The 25,524-nt window shown below is 30.3% G+C and overlaps 1 pseudogene; it reads left to right on the top strand.

Annotated features, from left to right (window-relative positions):
- The first annotated feature begins 6,941 nt into the window (after window positions 1-6,941).
- On the top strand, window positions 6,942-20,738 carry LOC130966684 (GDP-fucose transporter 1-like; annotated as a pseudogene).
- Window positions 20,739-25,524: the final 4,786 nt, after the last annotated feature.

Below are 25,524 nucleotides of genomic sequence, written 5' to 3'. Positions count from 1 at the left end.
AAATAAATTAAACAATATATATATATAAATATATCATTTTATTTGATAACTGATTTTTTGTGTGTATATAGTATTCTTATTTTTATAATCGATCTTAATTAATATCTTATGTACATACATCAACACACATGATATATAGATTATACATGCCAAGATGAGAAAGTACATTAAGGCACATAGATAGTGCGTGTATGTATACATATATGCATGTGTGTTGTATAATCAGGTCAGGTGCTTGTTACCCTACTTGCTAGCTAGCTCAATATCAGAAAAAAAAAAAAAAAGGAACTTGATTGTGCAAACATGCATGAACCTTCCAGGAAAAGATATAATCTTATTTTCGTCTACTTTACAAACATGAAAATGAAATCTTTAAAATATAATTTTGCTTTCTTCTCACTTAAAATAGCCCCGATTAAACATTCAAAATGTTTACATCTCAAGGCAGCAGGATGATATCTTTAATTAAATTTTAGTAAATGTGTATTGCTGACGGTGTTTGTGCATCATGTATATATGTATTCGGAAAGCAATTGACATTTTGTTAATTCTTTAGTGTATATTTCATGGCTTCCAGGAGAATCCTGAAGGCAATACATATCCATACACGTGTGAGAAGACAGAAAAATAACAAGTTCGTTGCTTTATGATTTATGATTTAAGCAATCCTAATTCTTTTCTTTTATTGATTTGATATTGTGTATGTTTAATTTAATTTAGAAGAAATCGTGCGAATATGAATGATATCGTGATCTACATGTAACATGATTGTCGTCAAGCCTGCTTTCATATATGAAACCAAGTTTCACTCTGTATATATTTCGGCAATTGAAAAAAGCTAGGACCCATATGCACACGTTTACGGGTAGTTTGATTACTCCATAACAATAAATTCGATCGATCAATTTAATTGGTTTTAAATTTGTCGGATAATTGGGTCTAATATATAAGATTCAACTAAACGTATTCTTAATTGGTTTAGATATGATTTTATAGTTGCAAAATTCGAAACAAAACGATTATTCAATTATTTTTTATTATATTAAAAAAGTATATATATGCGAACGCGCGTGTTTGTAAATTCTACCCAACTTTTTTTTAAATAAAGGGCAAATAAGTTATTCTTTATAATATATCTAACAATTATTAAATGAAATAAGTTATGTCAGGTTAATATTAATTTTTAATTTATTAAATTAATTAAATATAGTAAAATTCTTTTTTTTTTAAATTATAAGTTACAACAAATTTTATTTTATATTTTTTTAAAAAACTACGAATATATTGACTAGATCTAATAATAATAATTAAAAAATTAAAAAATTAAAATGAACAAATAAAAAAAACAAAAGATCGAATCTAAATTTAAAATTAAAAATAAATAAATAAGGTATTAATCGTATAAGGGTGAATTTCATAATTGTTAATAGAGTTAATATAAGAATGGTGTGATTTTATAGGAATGGCGTTTAAGTGATTTTACAATAATTAATTAGTTTGGTTGTCAAAATTTAAGTTAAATGAAGAATTAATATTAATAATTTTAATGACCTAATTCATTTCATCCAATAATGTAAGTATAATACTCACACTTCAATTGGTCCTAGGATCACTCACTCATATAAATGACGCTATTATATTTTTCATCTCTCAACTTCACCAACACTCATATGAAATAATAGAACAAAGAAGGACTTCACATAATCATATCTTTTTTCATTTCATGGAACATACAATACACAAGGCATATATGCCTTTATATAGGCAATGCTTCCTACTAAAATAATAATTTATAAATCACAAATCAATTTTGTAATGACTACCATTTCATGAGTTGGTTTCATGAATCATCTTTCAACTTGTATTCATGTAGTTTCTATAATCTTCTAATTTCAATTCAATTTGATTTTGAATTCTTCAATGTTGTAGAATGTTGTAGTTATACTACTCTCTTGAATGTTCTTCAAAAATCTTCAAGCTTCCAACATTAGCTTCTAGCAATATCTAGCCAATTGATGATTATAGTATTCAACTAAAACTTTGCTTCTTCAATTCTTTAACCATGTTTCATGAAGATTCTATTTCATGCAAGTTGATTTAAAATTTTTAATCAACATTGCCTCCCTTAAATCAAGCTTGCAGAATTAATCATTCCAAGCATCTTCTTCAATTTTTAAAATAACTCTGTCTTCAATGGCTTTGTAAAGATATCTGCAACTTGTTCTTCAGTTGGACAATACTCGATCACAACTTCTTTTTCATTCACCAACTCTCTGATTTTGTGAAATCGAATATCAATATGCTTCGATCTTCCATGGAATACTGAATTTTTGCAAAGTGTAATAGCTGACTTGTTATCGCAAAATATTGTTGTTGGAGTATTTTGTTTCTCGTTCAATTCCTCAAGAATTCTTCTTAGCCAAACTGCTTGTGTTGCACAACTTGCTGCTGCTATATATTCTGCTTCTGCTGTAGATAGTGCTACTACTGGTTGTTTCTTTGACGACCATGAAATTGCACCAAAACCAAGATGAAATACAAACCCTGAAGTACTTTTTCTTGTTTCTATATCTCCGGCACAATCACTATCAGTGTAGCCAACAAGGTTTATTTCATTAGTATTCTCATAATAAATTCCATCACTTAAAGTACCTTTGATATATCAAAGAATTCTCTTTGCCGCTTACAAATGGTTGGTACAAGGCTCCTCCATAAATCTGCTAAGCAAACCAACTCCAAACACAATATCTGGTCTAGTCGCAGTCAAGTATCTCAGACTTCCAATCAAGCTTTTGTAGTATGTGGAATTTACTGCTCTTCCTTTATCTTCTCTCAGCAATTTGAACTTCTCTTCGATTGGAGTAGAAATTGGCTTTGAATGTTCCATTTGAAATTTCTTCAAAATATCATTTGCATATTTCTTCTGAGAAATGAAAATACCATCATCTCTTTGAACCACTTCAATGCCAAGAAAGTAAGACATCAAACCCATATCTGTCATTTCAAAGTGCTTTATCATAGCCTCCTTGAATTCTGCAATTATCTTCAAATTGTTGCCAGTAAAGATTAAATCATCAACATAAAGACACACGATCAAGATATCTCCAGGTTCAACGAACTTGATATAAAGAGTATGTTCAAATGGACATCTTTTGAAACCATTCTGAGTAAAATAAGAATCAATCTTCTTGTACCACGCTCTTGGTGCTTGTTTAATCCGTACAAAGCTTTCTTCAATTTGTAAACTTTATTTTCTTTTTCAAAAACTTCATATCCTGTAGGTTGCTCAACATACACTTCTTCTTCTAAAGTGCCATTTAGAAATGCAAACTTAACATCCATTTGATGTATCTTCCACTTATTTTGAGCCGAGAGTGAAATAATCATACGAATAGTGTCTAATCTAGCAACAGGAGCAAATACTTCAAAGTAGTCGATACCTGATTTTTGTTTGTATCCTTTTGCAACTAATCTTGCTTTGAAACGATCAACTTCACCACTGGGTTTATACTTAGTCTTGTAAACCCACTTTACTCCAATCGACTTCTTATTTGCTGGTAAATCTGTCAGCTCCCATGTGTCATTTTTCTCAATGGCATGAATCTCCTCATCCATTACTTTCTTCCAATTGTTATCTTTAAAGGCTTCTTCAAAGTTCAACGGCTTACAATCTGAAAATAGAGCAAGATTTATGATTTCTTCATCGGACGGGTCATTGTCATTGCCAACTTCATAATCTGCTAATCTAGCAGGTAGTCTCCGTTCTCTTTGCGATCTTCTAGATGATTCTGGTTGTTCAGTTGTGTCAGGTTGTCTTTCTTCTACTTCGTCACATGTATTTGGAATTATAGTCAGCTGCTTTTCTGTCTTTGTATTCCAGTTCCACATGTCTTTCTCGTCAAACGTCACGTCTCTGCTGATGATTACTTTCTTTGTTTCTGGATTGTACAACTTGTATGCTTTTGAGTCTGTGCTATAGCCAATAAAGATACACTTCTCGCCTTTGTCATCTAACTTCTTCCTTAATTGATCTGGTACGTGGGCATAAGCAATACATCCAAAGACTCTGAAATGATGAATGGAAGGCCACTTTCCACTCCAAGCTTTCTCTGGTGTTTTATCACGAACACTGTTTGTTGAACATCTGTTTAAAATATGAACTGCTGTTGCAACTGCTTCTGCCCAAAACTTTTTAGGCATTTGTTTTGACTTGAGCATGCATCTGACCATATCCATGATGGTTCTATTCTTTCTTTCAGCAACTCCATTTTGTTGAGGAGTGTATCTAGTTGTTAGTTGGTGTTGAATTCCGTGTTGCTTAAAGTATTCTGAACACGCAAGATATTCTGTTCCTCTGTCTGTTCTGAGAATTTTGATTTTATAGCCACTTTGTTTTTCGACAAACGCCTTGAATGTCTTAAAGACATCACATGCTTCTGATTTCTGCTTCAGAAAGTATACCCATGTATATCTACTAAAATCATCAATAAAAGTGATAAAGTACCTGCTACCACCGTTGCTTGGAATTTCTACAGAACAGAGATCTGAATGCACAATTTCAAGTAATCTTCTAGCTCTCCATGACTTTTCTATAGGGAATGGATCTCTGTGCTTCTTTCCCAATTGACAAATCTCACAAACACAATTGGGAATATGAATCCGTGGTAGACCAGAAACAAGTCCTTTTCTTGACAGGTAGTTTAGGCCAGAAAAATGAAAGTGCCCAAACCGCATATGCCACAACCAGTTATCATCAAGTATCTCAGAACTCATGCAAGAGGGATTAACATGTTGAATTTTTAATGGAAACATTCTGTTTGAAGTTATCTTTGCTTTATCTATGAACCTTCCATTGTTTTCAAACACAGTGCAATATCCATGATAAGTTATCATCTTATATCCCTTCTCAAATAATTGCCCCATACTCAGTAAATTGTAATCAAGTTCAGGAGCATAAAAAACATCAGAAATATAACTCAGAGAACCATCTTTCAATCTAACTGGTATGTTCCCTTTTCCTTCAATAGGGATCTTTGTACTATTACCAAACTTCAATAATAGTTTAATTGAATCATCTAATGAAGAAAATAACTCCTTTCTACCAGACATATGATTACTGCAAGCATTATCCAAGTACCATATATTTTCATCTTCAGCACATGAATTACTTGTAAAAAATAAAGTCTGAGTACCCGGATTGTCATCAGTATTTTGATGCTGATTTTCTGCAACGTGTGCTTGATTGTTATTCACCATTTTGAATCTGCAATCTGTTGCTTTGTGTCCATACTTTTCACAATGAAAGCAATTGAAATTGGTTCTTTCTTGATAAAAATTGTCTCGACCTCTTCCTCGGTTGACAGGCCTGAAATTCGTTCCACCTCTTCCTTGATTAGGTAGTGTAAAATTGTTGTAACTTCCTTGGTTGTAATTGCCACGACCTTTACCTCTAAAACTTCCTCTGCCTCTACAATGAAAATTAAAACCACGACCTTGTCCTTCTTATGTACGGCTTGATTCTGCAACGTTGTTAAAATTCACTCGACTTTTCAGGGCTTCCTCGGTTGATTTTTCTGACTTCTCCAGTATTCTACTGATGTGGCTTTCCATGGTTCCTTGCAACTCTGCAATCGTCATAGTATCCATATCGTGGGACTCTAGTATCGTAGTCACCACATGGTCATACTTCATCGGCATGGTGCGAAGAATTTTCTCCACCACTTTGCTATCGGGCATATCTTCTCCATAGACTATCATCTTATTGACAAGATCTGTAACACGAGTAAAATATTGCTCAACGGTTTCTGAGCTAGACATCTCGTACCTTTCATATTCTCTTCTCAAAGACTATAGCTTTGCTTTCTGAGCTTTATCTACGCCTTTGTATGACAGCTTCAACGTGTTTCATGCTTCTTTTGCACTTTTGGCATTTGCTATTTTGCCAAACACCGTATAATCTACTCCTTGATGAATTTGAGATAGCGCCAATTAATCTCTCCTCTGTTGAACAGCATCTGCTCCTTCTTGCAAACCCGGTTCAATGAAATTCCATAGGTTCTGGGCCTTCAAATGGGTAGACATCAAAGTTTCCCAATAACTATAATCAAGTTTTTCATCTAACTTGGGACCGGACCACACAATATTGAAAGTGTTTGCCATACCGACTCTATGAATCAATAACTATGTGAGAACTCTCCCACACCTCACAAACTCTCACACACCAGGCGCTGGATTAACCAGCTCTGATACCAAATGTAAGTATAATACCCACACTTCAATTGGCCCTAGGATCACTCACTCATATAAATGACGCTATCATATTTTTCATCTCTCAACTTCATCAACACTCATATGAAATAATAGAACAAAGAAGGACTTCACATAATCATATCTTTTTTCATTTCATGGAACATACAATACACAAGGCATATGTGCCTTTATATAGGCAATGCTTCCTACTAAAATAATAATTTATAAATCACAAATCAATTTTGTAATGACTACCATTTCATGAGTTGGCTTCATGAATCATCTTTCATCTTGTATTCATGTAGTTTCTATAATCTTCTAATTTCAATTCAATTTGATTTTGAATTCTTCAATGTTGTAGAATGTTGTAGTTATACTACTCTCTTGAATGTTCTTCAAAAATCTTCAAGCTTCCAACATTAGCTTCTAGCAATATCTAGCCAATTGATGATTATAGTATTCAACTAAAACTTTGCTTCTTCAATTCTTTAACCATGTTTCATGAAGATTCTAGTTCATGCAAGTTGATTTAAAATTTTTAATCAACAAATAACTATTAGCTTTATCATAGAAGATTACTTATTCGGAAGAGTTGGGTAGAATTTAATATATAATAAATTATCATTTGTATTTATAAACTTTACGAACGCTAATAAAAATACTCATAAAACAAAGAAACTAATGTTATACCTATGAAAGATGGGTTCTTTGCAATAAAAATACCCAAATTTACACACTCTTCTTTAGTCTCCTCGCCATCATCAACAAGTACGACATCACTCAATTCAACTACGCTGACTTCTTAACTACACTCCAATATCTCACTTTCGCTGTTGGCGTCTACCTTCTCAGTAAATTTGGGTTCGTCCACAAGAACCCTTTCACTATCAACACCACCAAGCACTTCTTTCCCACCGCACTCGTCTTCTTTCTTGCCATCTTCACCAACACCAACCTCCTCCGCCACGCCAATGTCGACACCTTCATCGTCTTCCGATCTCTCACCCCTCTTGTCGCCTTTGTAGACATCGTCTTCTGCCATTAGCTTTGTCTCTCCAAACTCACATTTTCTCTCTCATTATTATCCTCGCCAATACCAAGGTATGTTGCCACTGATTATGCTTTTACCTTTACGATATTATTGAGCTTTTGCTTATTTAATTTTATCACAATCACTACTGAGATGGTTTATATGAAGTACATGATCATGAATCTAGGATTGAACAATTGAAGTTTTGTTTTGTACAACAATTTGTTGTCTCTTATGATTGTGCCTTTATTCTGATTTCTTATCAGTGAGAATTTTGAAGTTTTTGATGTTTTGAGATCCAGACGCAAGTGTTTGTTTGATTTCAATGCTATTATAATTCTGCTTATTTATTTACAGCTCAACTCACAACTATTAAAAAAAAAGTCTCCCATAAAAAAAAAAAGATGATGGTGGTAATGAATGATAATAGTGATGCAGATAGTGGTGACAGTGACCGTAAGTAGTGATAATGAAGAGAGGGAGGAGAGGCGATGATAATTAGAGAAGGTGTTGATAAGGATTGTAAAAGATTAAAATTTAGGGAAGAATAATAAAAAGTAGGGATAATATGAAAATTTTTATTAAAAAATTAATAAAAAAATTAGAGTTTGAATATTTTTATCACACAAAATTTATCTTTTATGAATACAACATTAATTTTTTATTTAATAAATACTTTTGTTAATATTCATAAAATTTATAAATACAAATAATAATAATATATATATATACCCAACGATATTTGTTATGTCAGATTTTTTGTTAAACTTTAAAAAATGTTAAAAGTTCGCAGAATTATAAATATTAGATGATATTTATTTAAAATATAAATTTAATAATGTATTGCAATTATAATTCATATGTTTTCTCTTCTTTATTTTTTTATTATTATATTTTTACATATTTTTTTAATTTTTTTAAATTTAATTTTTAATTAGATATTCAATTATCCGAATGATCCTATCCAAATTTAATTGGTTAGAGTTGATTGACAAAAATATATCTTATTCCATCCAACTGGAACTTACTAAATTTGATATTTGATATGTTTGATTCTTATTCTTTCCTAAACATGAACCAACTCCACATGTGAATATTTTACTCACAATTAATTTCATGAATTTAATTAAAAAATTAATTTTTTAATTAATATTAATCAATTTTAAAATTATTTTTATTTTAAATTTTAAATTTTATATTCTAAATTCTAAGTTTGAATTTCTAATTCATAAAGTATTAAATTGGTCTTTATATTTGGATGTAATCTTATTTTAGTTCTTAAGATTTAAAACGTCCTATTTAAATTTAAAAAATTTTCATTTGACTTCAATATAGTACCACCATAAAGTTAAAGTAGTTAAATAATTATTAAAATATTCTACATGACAGTAGTACAAGAGAAAAGTCGATAATTTGGAGAACAAGTACAAACTCCAAAGGCACAAAATCAACCGCAGATGCATCAATATATTTATTTATCATTTTTCTTAGTTCTATAGAAATATTTCATTTAAATTGTAAGAAAAATGATAAATAAATGAATTGATGCATTCACGGTTGATTTTGTGCCTCTAGAACTTGTACTTATTCTCTAGATTATCGACTTTATTCTTGTACTACTGTCATATAGGAGTAGTAGGATATTTTCTTAATTATTTAACTTTAACCTTATGATAAGATTACATTAAAACTAAATAAATTTTTTTTATTTAAATAGGACACTCTAAATTTTAAAGACTAAAATAAAATTACGTTCAAACATAAAGGACCAATTTAATAGTTTACCTTAATTTTAAACGTTAGATCCTCTAAATAATAAAAGTTAAACAAATAATTTTATAATAAGAAATTAATAAAAAAACAATTCTTTATACTACTTATTTATATTGCAACATTAAAGCTATAATGATTAATTATTTGCCGTAACGCTTAGCAACAATTTCAACCCTAATAAGTAATAAGACCTGCACTCAAGTTCTGCGGACCTGTGGACCACTGCGGCATGTCACTTGTGAGTGGATTTTGGGGATCATTAATGACCTTGATTTAGATCAATGGATGTACAAGTAAGAAAAATCTTGGGAAATAATATACTTCAATCAAATATAAATTCGTTTAGATCCATAATTTTTAAATTTTGTAGGCTTAATTGTTAAATATTATGAAATGTTTGTGATTAAGCGATCATTGGCTAATTTTTATCAATAATACTACGTAAATATTAAATATCAACCACTAATAATATCACCATCATGAAATACGTAATCAGTGTTTGTTAAAAAGTTTAAGTATATTATTGTAAATAATTTTAATTATTTTTTATATCAAATTTGATTATTTAATACTTTTTATTTTATTAAAAAAATTTGTAAAACAATATATAAAATTTATACATATGCATTATTAATAATTTTTAATATATATAAAACATTTTTATTTCTATTATCCTATAAAGCATGGGCACTAATACAAAATATGACACAACACAATATAAAATATGTGGACACAAATTTAAAATTTTTATAGATAAATTGTAATGATATTTTATTATTTTATCGATATTAAAATATAAATTAATTTTTTTAATTATTTTAATATATTTTTTAATTATATAATATATTTAAAATATTGTTTATTTTAATAATTAATATATTATTTTTAAACTCATTTTAAGAATATATGTTAAAAAATAAGATTTAACACATTGATACGTAATGATATTTAAATGTGTATAAGCGTGTCCACAAAAAAATTATTTTTTATTAAAATACGGTTAAATACATAAAACATACATGTCAAACGAATACTAATAACTATCGTATTCAAAATATATCCGACACACAGATACGATAAACTAAAGAAATGTCCGTGAATCCTAACTATTATCCTTCTGCTAAAAACGATGAGTGTTTTGCCATGTCCTTTCATCAATCACTAATCATAACCAAGCATACTCTGCAATCACATGCATATATTTCTCAAAAGGTGGAAAGTGGTTTTCTTTATAACTTTCTTTTAGGTATTTTAATTTATTTTAGTACTTAGCTTTTTTGGTGATCTCTTTCGTTAGGGAAATGGGGTGGGGTAAATTATATATTTAATTATGAATTTACTGATAGCACGCAATTTCTTACAAATACAAAAGTCCATAGATAAATATAGTATTTAACCATAGGCAAAGCAGGAATTACTTATATTATAAATCATTAATAATATGTGGAAGGTAAGTTCTGGAAAGATATACTGTCGGCTTTGCCTAAAGCGGCCCTAACATTCGTTGTTTCAATCGAAAGGACCCATTAGTTATGGAGGTGAGATCATGTTGCTATTACACAATGACATTGGCCCTTAATTAAAGTAATTCCATGCAATGAACTGCTTCAGTACTCTTCATTCTTCAATACTATTCATACTAATATCATCGAGTGAGATTTTACATATATAGATCAGAGAATTCGAATCTGCCTTCTTTCTCTTGATAATGATTGGATAAGACACTATATGTCACAAGTTGTATCTCAAGTTACCCATATATAATGCACCTTCTATTCTCTGTCTTGATAATGATTGGATAAGACGATATGTCGCAACTTGTATATGTGTGACATATATTTATATTAACTAACTTATTAACCCAATATATAAAGCTCATATATAATATCGTCGCTCCATTATTAGTTCACGACAAATTTTTAAATGCCTGTTAAATAAAAAATAAAAATAATCATATTATTATCTTCAATCTAACTTATAACTAGGTAATTCTTTTTAAATAATTATAAAAAATAAAAAGTAGTCAAACGACAAATATATCTCAACCCAACATTTGAAAATATATAGATCAATATATTTTTTCAGGCGTATACTAATCAGAAAATGTTAGTACTTAAAATTTTTCTGAATGAAATAAATTAGTTTCGAAATTCTAATAAATAATGCTATCTTCGTATTAGTGAAAATATTTTATCTAACTATTTCATATTTTTAAATATCTTATAAAATACAAGCATCTAATTAATGAATGATAGTGTAAATATTCAAAAATGTTATTTGTACACTAAAATTAACTATTAAAATCAGTCATTAATCTATTTGTGTATAAATATATATGTGGTTTAATTTATTTTTAACATATATTTGTACCAACATGTATTTTATACTGGTAACTGATTTTAGTGTACACGTAATATAATCGGTAAATATTTTACACTTTATTGACGTATTGCAAGTAAACTGTATTTATACGTATGTAAGGGAAGCTTAGGTACTTGGTGAAGAAAAGAAATGGTTGTGTGCTAGCTTGGTGCTGTGGTGCATATTGGTGTTGTGTTGATTAGTTAAGACATATAACTATCCAAGCATTATTAGTTTAATATGGCATATTGCAAACGTTGTGTATGAATACGTATATAGAATATAGTTAGAGGGAGTAGGGAAAGGGAGAGGGATCGGAGAAAAAAAGAAGAGGGGGGAGGTGATTGATCGATGCGAATGAACCACCACACAATTGATGTGAAAGAGTGGAAAGCGACATTTGCTTGTATGAATCGCAAGCCTAAACTTCCAAAGTAATGTATAAATTAAATGATTCCCAAAAGAGACCCCTGTGAGAGAAATTGAAAAGGGGAATGATTATACTTAGCTTTAAGAAGGAGCAATGAGTGGTTTTGTTTGGGCCTACCAGTTCCATTTTTAATTTGTGATTAGCCTTGAAATACAAAAAATAAGGACGTTGCCTTCGTTAGCACTATCGGTTAACCCTTGGATGAAATGTCTTTACCATTGCCTGTTCTATTCCACAAATTTTGCATGTTTTCCATAGCCTTAATTAGCTTCATCACTTCTTCCATTCTTTCTCCCATCACTCATTTTAGCACTCACCCTATTTATTAATCTTGCTACCAAAAAAATTAGATTCTTCTTCATATTTATTGCATGCTTATTTGTTTTGCTTGCTTCTTTGTTTTTCAATAAATTCTCTCTCTCTCTCCCCTAATATAAAATCTAGGAATATATATAAAGTATTATTTTAGTGTTAATATTTGAGTAAAATTCTAAATTAATTTTTAACAAATATTTTGAACATTTTATTTTTGTCACAAAAAATTTTAAATAGATTTAATGTTAATTTATTGTTGAATTTGACACGAATAATTAACAAAATTATTGTTAAGTTATATATTTTTTTTGTATTTAAAAAAATATTACTAAAACTTTTTTGTAGCACTTCTTTTTATTTATCTCTTTTTTATAAGAAAATCTTAAATCCTATTAATCAATTATCAACACTTCAAAATTAAAGAAAGAACTTTTATGTTAATGCAAAAAAAATTTTGAACCTATATAAAAATTTTTAAAATTGAAATAGAAAATTTAAAATATTAAGAACTAAATTAAGACTTGATCTAATACAAATATTAGAGACTAAACTAATATTTTATCATATATATATATATATATAAAAGAACAAAAATAAAAATTACAAAATGCATATTGTTCACAATTTATCTTTATCCAATAAGTGGAGGTTGAAATTTCAATGAATGGCATCTAATTTATAAGGATAAAAATGATAAATTAAAGATTTGCGAATAAGTAATATTTAGATAGTATCTAAAAAGTTAAAGGAAGAAAAGTTTGTGTTATATCTTAATTAAACTATTTTGTATTTATGTATATAATAATAAATTAAGAGGTCTACTACACATACAAGTTTTTTTGACTTACAAGTTATACAAGTTGGTCCAAATCTAAGAAAAAAATATGCGCACCACTCCTTTAAAATCGAGTGTCCAACGCACGTGTTCATTATGTCGCACTCTTCCTCTTCTTCCTCAATCAAAACGCAAACCATCAAGATTCGAAATGCAAACATTACTCTTCCTCTTCTTTTTCAATCAAAATGCAAACCGTCAAGATTCAAGCCACATTCGAAACAAAAGACACGTTCCAATTCCTCGCGAAGAGTAGAAGAAATCAAGAAGAAAAGATACAAATCTCCATAAAAAATCACCAGAAAAGACAAAGAAACATTATTCAAGGTACTGTTTTACTGTTTTTTTAGGATTTTTTTCTAGATTGTCTCAGCCATGTGCCTCATCCTTAACCAGTAAAATATTAAAAGATTTTAAGAAGAAATATACTGTCTCTCCCATGTTTTGGGTGTTTTTTTTAAATCCTTTGGGTGTATTTCTGTAATTCTTTGGGTGTATTTCTGTAATTATTTGAGAGTATTTCTGTAATCGTTTGGGTGTATTTCTGTAATCGTTTGGGTGTATTTCTGAAGTTCCATTATCTTCAAAACAATTTTAAAACTTGATTTCAGAAACCATGAAAATCGAAAAAGAAAAAACGAAGCAAAAAGGAGATCCAACAAATTTGATAAGAAATTCGAAAAAAAAAAACGAAATTTTTTGAAAAATAGAAGTTATATATTTGTGCGTTAATTGATTTGAATTGATTTAAACGTTTATTAAAAAGGCAGGTAACATAAGCAGTGTATTTAGTGAATTTTATTTTTTTCAAACTTATAAAACTTACACTTCTATGTAGAGATTATTCTTAAAAGTTAAAAACTTTATATATATATATATATATATATATATATATATATATATATATATTAATTAGAGGTGACAGTTGAGTACATAACTCAATGTTTAGTTGCATATATTTTATGAGTAAAGTCATCAAAAGTGGCCGAATGATTAAAGATTTGAATAATACAATTTCATTTATTGGTTTTTAAAAAATTTTAAATTGAATATTTTGATTTTTTTAATAAATTTTTATTTTCAACAAGTTTTTAAGAATGATTCATGTCAAACAAATTAATTACTTCGTTGTTTTGAAAGGAAGATTAATTTATTTTATAGTAATATTTTTTATTTTTAAATTGATCTCAAAAAATCTTATCTAGATCTCTAATAAATTTTTATTTTATATAAATCTTTGAAAATTATTCACGTTGGACAAATTGGTTCTTTCATTATTTTAAAGAAATACTATAATTTATTTTATAGTGATAATTTTAAAAGATTAATTGTTTTATAATAAAATTTTTTAAAAAATTATTTTTTTAACACGTATATTAAAAATTTGATTAAAAATAATAAAAAATTTAATTTGTACTACGGGAATAATTCTTCTCGTAAATGAAAAATTATTGGAACTAAAATACCCGTTCTAAAATTTTTAGAGAGCTAATTTGGATATTTTTTTGTTTATAAAAAAACTCCCGTGATTTTTGTTTTTGGAAGGGGGATTTGTCTCGGAATATGATAGTTTCAACGTTTTGTATTTGTCAAGAGTGAGAGATGAGGCATGTGGCAGCTTTAGAGTTCGACGTTTTTAACGGAAGCGGGCCTCATAAATTCTAGCTACGATCCAAAATAAAATGTATTAAATTTTCATGCTCTATATGGCCCAAAAAAAAATATCACCGATGGCTAGATAAAATAACCAAAAACATGATTTTTTATCTTTAAATTTGTCAAAAAATTTTAAAATATCTTTGTTTTGTCTCAAAAATTTTAAATTTGTATTAAATATACTCTTGCATTAAATTTTTAAAAAAGTTTTAAACTAATTTAATAATAACGCTTGAAAATTAGGAGTTACTTATTTATGTTGAAAGTTATTCTTATAAAATTGTTGTTGAATTAGTTTTTAAGGATATATTTAATACAAATAAAATTTTTTTAAGATAAAATTGAAACAAAATAAAATTTAAGAATATTTTTAAAATATTTAACAAATTTTAAGAACAAAAGATATATTTTACCTAAAAAAAAGTATTGTTAGATGTTCTTTTAAATGAGTTGATATACATGTATAGTAATGGAAGTGGATCCTTTTCAATAAACAAAAAACTGGATGGTATTAATTATTTAATCTCACTCTTTATTGTTTCTTCTCATATTTATTTTTAGTTTTACTTATAAAATTAATAGTAAAAAATTATATTTTATTCTCTCAAATGTTAAAAAAAATTGAGAAGATCTATTTTCGTTAGTAATGTGTTACATGCGGAGGAGGTTTCTACGTCTCGTTTTTGAATTTTGATATTTTCTCTGGATTTAGGCCCCGTTCTAAAAAAAAAAAAAACTGTATTGTGTTGATATCATTCAAGATTTTGTGCTTAGTCGTGGTGGTAAGCTCATGTAGCTATTGAAGTAGTAATTATTTTACTGATTTTTTGGTGTTTTGTCTTACACAGTTTGTAAGTTTTATTTTTTTTTAAAGATGTAATATCTGACAATATTTATGGAATTTTAATCATAGAATTGTATAAAAAAAAATTGAGAAGTCAATAACACAAATATATATTGTATCTTTATTTCAAATAAATCCTAATTTTCATATAATTCTAAAGTATTAAGTTGTGTGTGTAAAACATGAATTAAATCACACAATTGAGATTTGAAATTGAAACGATGAGGGAATGAATGTTACTCAAATAGTCATTTTGTAAATTATTTTATACAAGAATGTTATAGGGTCATTCGAATTTATTATTTTTTGTCATTAATTAGTCATAAATATTTAAAAGTATGAGAAAAAATATATTATTAAATTACTAAACAAAAAGAATTAAATTAAAGAAATTGAGTTGATGACTAAGTGATGACAAAAAATAATAAATTTTGATGATCTTCTAATGTTTTTTTATTTTATATTTACGGAGACTTACTAGTTTATAAGTATATTGTAACATATTGCTATCAGAATGTCAAGCTTCTGACTGCGTCACTCTGATAGTTTAGATATTACGACGACTATAAACATATTTAGTTTTAGAATAAGAGTCTGTTTAAAACTTAAAATTGTATAACTTTTCAAAAGACTTTTTAATTGAAAACATAAATACATACTTACAAACCATATACAATACTTACAAAGAATATATATATAATATTAACTTACAAAAGTATTGCACATCATAATTCCTATCCCTCTTACAAAATTAGAAGAATAGAGGTGAGGAAAAAATTAATATCTAAAACAATACAAAATATCGTGTAAACATAAAACGAAATAAACTTTTCATGACTTCTTCGTCCATATGCTGAAACAATTATTCTCCACATACAAGCGTTTTTTTTTCATACAAGTCTTTACAAGTCATTTATATTGACACGATTTGTACCGTTATTGCACATTCTTCTTCTTCTTCTTCTTGTTACTGCACGTTCTTCTTTATTTTTCTTTTTCGTTATTGTCCATCATCAACACCACATCTTTCTCTTCCTCCTCTTCTTCCTTTTTTTTTTCATTGGAATTTTTTCTCCTCCTTTCTTTTTCTCTTTCTCCTCCATTATCAGTTATCTCATTGTTGAAGATAATAAATAATTCAGGTTCAGATTGTCAATTGAACCAGAACAAAATTGATTATTGTTTTGAATCTAATCAAGTGGCTGAGGTGTGGTTCAATTCGAAAGAAAAAAAAATCAGCATTAGAGGAAATGTTTTTTTGATTATGCAGCAAATTTGAGTATAACACAGAGATATTTGGGTGTAACATTAAGATATTTAGATGTATTTTTAAGAATTTTAGGTGTATTTTTATTCTTATAAGTTCTGTATAATTCAAAACTCTTCCTCTTCCTCATCTTCTAATGCTTCTTCCTTTTTTTTCATCATTATCACCATCTTCTTCTTCTTTTTCTTATTCATCTTTTCCTTTTTGTTTTACCTTCTCAAGTTTCTTCTTGTTTTACTCTCTTAACAAGAATAAAAACAAAAAAACAAACAAAGAAGAAGAAAAAATATATAATACTGCAAAATTACTTGAAAGAGGATGAACTTACATTCATTTGACTAAAAGAAAGAAAGAAATAAGGAAAAAAAGAAGAAAAAAATATAGCATTAGAAGAAACATTTTTCTATATATGCAACAAATTTGGATGTAACACGAAGATATTTGGGTGTAACAGGAAGATATTTGGGTGTATTTTTAAGAATTTTTGGTGTATTTTTATTCTAATAAGTTCTGCATAATTCAAAACTCTTCTTTTTTCTCCTCTTCATCTTCTGCTGCTTCTTCTTTTTTTCCCCTCATCATCATCTTTTTTTCTTATTCATCTTTTTCTTTTTGTTTTACCTTCGCAAGTTTCTTCTTGTTTTACTCTTTTAACAAGAATAAAAACAAAAAAATCAAACAAAAAAGAAGAAGAAGAAACACATAATGGTACAAAATTACTTGGAAGATGATGAACTTACATTCATTTAACCAAAAGAAAGAAAGAAATAAGGAAAAAAATGCAGCATTAGAGGAAATATTTTTCTGTATTTGCAGCAAATTTAGGTGTAACACGAAGATATTTGGGTGTATTTTTATTCTGATAAGTTCTGCATAATTCAAAACTCTTTCTCTTCATCCTCCTCATCTTCTACTACTTCTTCTTCCTCATCTTATTTCATTTTTTATAATTCTTCTTGGAAGAAAAAATCAAACAAAGAAGGAAAAAAATTCACAATGTTGTAAAATCAATAGAAAGAGGAGGAGAAAAAAATGCAGCAACAATAACAACAATAAAAAACGACGATGAGGATGAAACACACGAAGAAGAAAGAGGAGAAACACAAAGAAGAAGGAGAAGAAGAATGAGAAGAAGAAGGAAGAGGAGGAAGAGGAGGAGAAGGAGGAGGAATGCGAAGCGCGTTATGGAAACCATTGAGTAGCGCGCGTGTTAACACGTTCGTATGGGTAAGCGTGCTTTTTATTGGGTTTATCCCAACTTGTATGACTTGTAAACCAAAATGACTTGTATGTGTAGCACTCCTCATGCTGAAAAGGGAAAACCTGTAGGGGAGTGAGAACATCGTCCTCGCTGGTTCTCATTATAGTGTTAGAGAATTACTATAATAAGATACGTAAAATAAAACTGTGTTTAAGGTACAGTGATCGTTGCTCGTCTTATGTATCTTTTCAAAAACCAAAGGTTTATATTCAAAAATCCAAATTCCTTTTTAAAAGAAAAATCCGTTAATTCTTTAAAATGCAAAACCTTTTCCTTTTGTACAAAAATATTAAAAGTTTTCCTAGACAGCATGAATGACCAACTTATTCCAAGTATAGGTTCATTAAGTCTATGCTAAACCAGTTTGATTTTTCGTACTTTACTAAATCACAAACACAAACCAATCACAAACTCCCACCCATCACATAATCAATCACAGCCTCAGACCCAAAAAACTCAATCAACATCCAATTCACCACAATCCAACCAATTTTAGTCACAAATACAAGTAGAGAGGTTCAAACACAATCAAAGTAGTTACATAATGTATAGCAATTAGCAGTTAAACATAATTATTCACATAGACAAACTAATTACAATATGCACACACAAACAATGTCACATAGATGCACATGATGAATATCTGTCCTATTGGCTGTGATATCATATTGTCGGTTCAACTGCCAACCTGACACATCCCATGAGAATGTTGCCTTTCGGTCACGAATATAAATGCAAACTTCTAGGGATATCGTGCCCGGCACACAGTCCAGGGATATAGTGTCCGATACACTCTTGTAATTCCGAAAGGATGTGAGCTGGATACTTTGCCTCAGTCCTCACATTACCTAAGGATATAGTGCCCGACACATTGTCCAAGGATATACTGTCCGACACACTCTTGCGACTTACAAATCGCTTCTCAATCAGAAACAAACTCATCTTCGTTCCGATTTCAAAATCAATCTTGGCTCATTTACTTCCAAAAATTAAAACGTATTCAGTTCACATCTCGCCAAGAGTCACCTTTCCTCAAATCAATTTCCTTCAAAACCATACCACTTTTGGTAACATTCTCTGAAAACTCCAAACAACTTCAAAATTGTATCAATTATAAATCTCTTAAAAAAGACTCAAAAATCCTTCACTCTTAAAATCATTAGTTTAACCACTTTAAAATCAAGAGTTGTTAATTAAAAAATTCACGGCAAGGTCTCAAGACTTTAGAAAAGGACAACCTATCTCAATTCTTTAAATATATTAAAAATCCTTAAAATCATAACTTCTTGGTTTTGAGTAAATAAAAATAGAATTTAGTTAAAAACCGAATCATATAAATCAAAAGTCCCAAATCCAATTCCAAAACCAAATCACTTAAAACAAAACCAATCCGTTTAAATCAAAACCACTTTCAGGTTCACCCTTAAAACCAATTCTTTGACTTCCAAAACCTCACAAACGGAATTATTCAATCAAAGTTTGGTTTCCTTTAAATTCACTAAAACTCCACCGAATATGGTTCTTTAATCAAATTCAAAATATAAACCCTTTTCACATTTAAATCAATCTCAAAATACAAATCTTTTCTAAATAACTTGCACTCAAAATATAACACTTTTCTTAAGAAATAAAGCTCAATCATAATTCTCTTTTTTATTAATTCAATTCAATGCATAATTCATTATTTTCTCAAATAATTTAAGTAAAATAATATAATTCTTAAATTTATAATTTTCTAAATAACATTTCAAATAAAGTCTCAGTTTTTATAGAAATTTTGGCAGCATATCCCCTAAAACTTGGACTTTTCCACCCTTTTTGGGTCCCAATCAAACCATTCCGCAACCCTTTCCAACGGGTTCAAGACCAAGTCAGTTTAAAATCAAGCTGATTCTAAAAATTCATATAATTTTCATATCCCAAGAAAACTGATTCAAAATCAAATTATTCTCAACGAATCAAACCAATTTCCAAAACTTTAAAGAAACAATTCTGCAACTGTCTGTTTAACAAAACCAAGCAATGATCCAATCAAACAAGCAATCATATTCATCCAAAATAGCCAGACAATACATAAGACTTATACAATCACTAAAAAATGTATTTCTCACAATAATATCCATTTATAACAATTTCAAAATATAAACATAAGTTCTTAGAAAAATACCCCTACCTCGTTCGCAATTCAACTACGTGACGAAACTCCATTTTCTTTCGATCTGCAACAGCGGCAGCTGCAACTTCAGCCCCCTAACCACTTTTACAGCAACCACAACAACGTAAAAGCAACATGTAACAACCAGAACTCGACCCTACGTTACCAAACATCATATTCTTTAACCAAACACAACAGAATACTAATGTGAGGGTTTTCAAAACATAATTACTTACTGAAATAACAAATCGAAGTAGCTGCAAACTCCGAGCACGATATGCAAGCTCCGATACTCAACCCTATGACAGACAACACCATAACACCTCAGCATAAGATAACAGAACAGCAACTAAAAGGGCTTTTCGGAATGAAAACGCTTACCAAGACAGTGGATTCAGCGGCAAAGTCGGCGAAGGCAATGCGCGGCAACACCCAGCAACTCGTCCTTCCTCCACGCGACCTAGATTGCAGCACGGGTAGCTGCAGCGGTGGCGAGCTTCAGCCGCAATGGAAAACGGTGAAACAACGATGTTCTTCCCCTCCTCCAGCTTTCCCCTTTTGAATCCTGCGCATGCCTCTCTTCCCGGCGACAATGGCGATGAAGGCGAGCTTGGTGATGACGGTGGCAGCACGCGACAGTGGAGGTCCGTGATGAGGATGATGGCGGCGTTGGCTTCGTGGTGAATTGACGTGGTCTTCCTTACTCTTCGCGGTTCTGCTTCGACAGCGGCTCCAAGGCAGACCAGTGGTGACGGCGAGCTAGGTGGTGGTGCGGATAGCTCCCCCTCTCTTCTTCTTCTTCTTCGTGGCCCCCTTCTCCTTTCCCTTTCTTCTTTCTTTCCTTCTTTCTTTTTCTTTCTTTCTCTCTTTCTATTGACCGTGGGTATGGGGCTAGGATTTGGGTTGGGAAGTGTGTGTGAGAGAGTGTTGTGTTGTGTAGGGTTAGGGTTTCAATTTGGGAATTTTGGGTTTAATTAGAGTATGGTAATTTTAATAAAATTAGGGTATAGAGAGTATTAATTTGAAATCTAATTTAATCCTTAAAATTACTTTAAAAAATATTATTTGTTGTATCAAAATATTAATTAATTCTCAATCAAATACGCTAATTGAAATTATAAGATAACAAGATTAATTTTCTTTATTTCTAAAATTTAAAGTATTTAATCATAAAAATATCAATTATTTAAATTATATAAAAATTTATTATTTCATAACTACTAAATTTATAATTTAAATATAGAAAATAATTCAATAATTATAAAATTAGATAAAATTCTAATTTAAATAGCCAAATCTCATTATTTTCGAATTTCTAAAACTGTAAGTTGTAAATAGGAAAATACTTAATAATTATAGAGTTTGGGTAAAAACTTTAATTTATTTCAAATTCAACTAATCAAAACTACCTTTAATTATCTTTAATAAAATAATTTATGAAATTAAAACTGTAAATAAATATATGATTTGAAATTAGTTCATAATAAGACTTTTCAAAAATTTTAGGTCTTACATATATCTTAAACTATGATCCATACCTATAAGTCAATACAGTTACTATAATTCGGCTATTGCTTATAACTCGGCAACAGAAGAAATTTGTTACATACAACAAAAAGAAGTTCCATCCATTACACACGAGATTCATGTAACCACTCTGTGTCGCGGATCCTAGACAGAGAAGAAACAAACCCCCATTAGGTAAGGAATGACTATATTTATAGGTAACCAAGCAAGGAGAAAACACAAACTAAGAAAGCCCTACACCTTTTGAATATTCTTTTATTTAGCTAACACACTTGTTTAGATATCTTCTTACTTAAGTTTTGGAGTGCCTTTGCAGGTACCTACCACTCCGGTGTTCCTGAGCAGCTGACATATATCTAATTTCTAGTGTACGTCTAAGGATACTCGACCTCGTTGGAGATTGGAGCTATACCTCGGACTTATTACCATACAATAACATTTGGTGTCTACTGTGTGGCCGACTTTAATCTAACCCCCTAAGAACTTTCTTTGCCCATTTTTCATTCTTTCTTGCAGGATTTTACTTGATGGCGAAAGAAAAACATTCTCTTTCAACACAGGCCGAGTTGTTGGTCATCAATGTGTCCTTCTGAGCTGAAGTATAGAGAGTGACAAAATTCTTGAACAAAAAATAGAACAGCTGAAACATGAAAAAAAGTCACAAGAATGTGGAAAACAAGGACAGCGAGGATGATCGAAACCCATAACTTAAGATTTTTGTAGTAGCATCAAAGGTTACAAAGAGAATGAATCCCTTCTCGAAGGAGATCATGCAGTTCTAGATGTCTAAAAATTTTACCTTACTAATGACGTTAAAACCTTACATGGGGTTTGGTTATTGACGAAGGATTATTGTCGGTAAAGAATTTCTCAATAAAATTGCGTTGTGAGTATAGCTCTAAACCAACAAATTATCCTTCAATCAACGTTTAATTTGTTTGTCACAATGTAAACCAATAAAAATAACCAAAGTATTTAAACCTCGGGTCGTCTCTCAAAGGAATTGCAGGAAAGTGTACTTATTATTGGTTGTAAAAAAGTATTTTTGGGGTTTTTGAATGATAACAAGGAATGTAAATAATAAGAAAATAAACTAACAACTAAGAAAAGTCCCAGCAAGTGTTGAGAATTGGAATTTCTATCATCGTCAATTATGATGGTAATTGCCTTTTGCTCTCACTTAGTTAACCTCTAACAATTGAAGGAAAGTCAAGTGAGCAAAATCAACTTGAGTTCACAAGTCCTAGTCAACTCATAATGAAATACTAGATTTAGTGAAGTTTAAGCTAACCGACAATCTTCAATTACCAATCATAAAGAGACTTTGACAATTCAAGAGTCTCCAAATTACTCAATCCAAGCCAAGAACACAAGAATCTATTTTAAAATCCAACCAAGCATTTTATCAAACACTTGGAAGGCACAAAATAAAAACATAGAAAATTAACAAAAAATAGTAAAAGCTAGTTCTAACAATTTCAAGGAAACAATAACAGCAAATTAAAGAAAGTAACAATAAACATAAAATACCTCAAAGTGCATTAAAAGGAAATTAGAATTAACAAAAAGTCATGAACAATAAAGCAACAAGGTAAGTGAAATAACATATAAAACTAAGAAAGCAAAGAGGTAATAATAAGAAATTAAAAGAGGAATTTGAATCAAGATAAGAAATAGAATCTAAACCTAGATGAAACTGAAAATAAAAGAAAAAATCCTAAAACCTAGAGAGAGGAGAGAGCCTCTTTCTTTCTAAAATTCTATATCTATTTAAAACTAAAGTGTGTATGAATTGATGGAATAATGAATGATCCATCCTCCTTCACTCCCAGCCTCTAATATGCATATTGGGCTCGAAACTGGGCCAGAAATGAGCTCTTAAATTGCCCCCTAGCATATTCCCTTTATGGTAACATGAGAGGATTAAAAATTAGTAATTTAAAGGCCTAGGAATAGTATTTTCAATCATAGCACAAAATTCGAAAGGAAACTTAAAAACATGCAAATTATATGGATACGTGTGAGTAAAGTTGATAAAATCCACTCAATTCAATCCAAAATAAGTCATAAAATAGTGGTTCATCAGTGACCTCAACATTCACGTCACCAAATTTTATACAATGATGTTCTTAAATGGTGCATCATTGATATGGTTTTCTAATTTGCCTGCAAGTTCCATATCGAGTTTTGATGAGCTCGCCGACCTATTTATTAACAAATTTTCAACTTCCAAAATCTACGTGCATGACTCGAACTATCTCAACACTATCAAACAAAGTCAACACAAAAGTCTTAAAGACTACATAACTAGATTCAACAAGGTGGCCATGGAAATCCCAAAGCTCAATCCAGACGTACACTTACACGCACTAAAGAGCGGCCTTCAACCCCGGGAAGTTCCAAGAAGCCATCGTGGTTGCAAATATGAAAACTTTAAAAAGTTCAGGAAAAAGGCGATATGATAGATAGAAAAGAAGAACTACACCAAGCCTACAAGCTAGAAAGGCCAACCTTAGACCGCGATGAAGGGAAGCACGGTAAACAATCACAAGCTCGAGATAGTAGGAAACCTTTCAAGCTCACACCTCGGTTTGACTACTATACCCGATTCAACACTAAGAAGGAGTACATCATCAACAAAATACTAAATGCCAACATAATCAAGCCTCCATGAAAGGTCAGAAAATATTAATATCAGAAGCACATGGACAAGTCAAAGCACTGCTCTTTCCATCAGAAATATTTTCACACGGTGGATGACTGTGTGGTAGCCAAAGACCTCTTAGAGAAGTTAGCTCGGCAAGGTTTACTGGATAAGTACATTGTTGACTAAACTCATCGAGCACTAAATACTAATTCACCAAAAACTTGGGGCGTGCCTGCAATTACTGATAATGAAGATAAAGACAGAGATACCAATATAATAACAAACTCGAGTGGTATCATAAATTGTATTTCAGGTGGCTTTTCTTGAGGTGGAAACACAAATTCGGCGAGAAAACACTCTTATAGGGCAATGCTTACAGTCAAAGGCTCATTCATTCCATGGCCAACCAAACAAACCATGCCAGCGATCACTTTTGAAGTTATAGATTTCCAATCTTCAAACAAAAACCTGGATGATCCAATGGTTATCTCTATCTTGGAAGGAGAACTTTTAGTAAAAAAGGTCCACCTTGACCCTGGGATAGTGCTGATGTTCTCTTTTACTCAACTTTCCAAATGATAAAGCTAAATGATAAAGTTAAGTGACAAAGCCCTGCAACCAATAACAGGAGAACTAGTCGGATTCTCAAGAGAGCAAGTCCTAGTCCTAGGCTACGTATGGTTAACAACTACCTTGGGAAATTACCCCCAATTAAGAACCATACATATTCAGTACATTATTGTGGACTGTTGTAATCCCTATAACATCATTCTCAGTAGACCTTCTTTAAATTCTTGTTGTGATATAGTTTTCAATTTTCATTTATGTGTTAGGTTTCATGTGTAGGATGATGATATAGTAGACGTGCACGTTGACCAAAGGAAAGCAAGACAATGCTATAATGCTATCCGAAAGTCAACTTCACTTTAAACACCACCATTAGTGACTCAGGAAGTCCATGTCGTGTATAACTTGAAAACCATCCCTTTGTTGTCTGAATTGGATCCCCGAATAGATAGTCAAGATCAGGCAATGCCCACGAAAAACTTAGAAAAGATAACCCTACATAATAACAAAAAATAGTTAATTGCTTTACTCCATGAGAATGCTGACTTATTTGCATGGCCACCCGAGGAGATGCCAGGAATTGATCCAAACATTATCTGCCATAAGC

Source organism: Arachis stenosperma, chromosome 3 (assembly GCF_014773155.1).
Source record: "Arachis stenosperma cultivar V10309 chromosome 3, arast.V10309.gnm1.PFL2, whole genome shotgun sequence".
NCBI lineage: Eukaryota > Viridiplantae > Streptophyta > Magnoliopsida > Fabales > Fabaceae > Arachis > Arachis stenosperma.
Note: the sequence above shows the minus strand (reverse complement) of the source record. Positions and strands in the feature narration are given on the sequence as shown.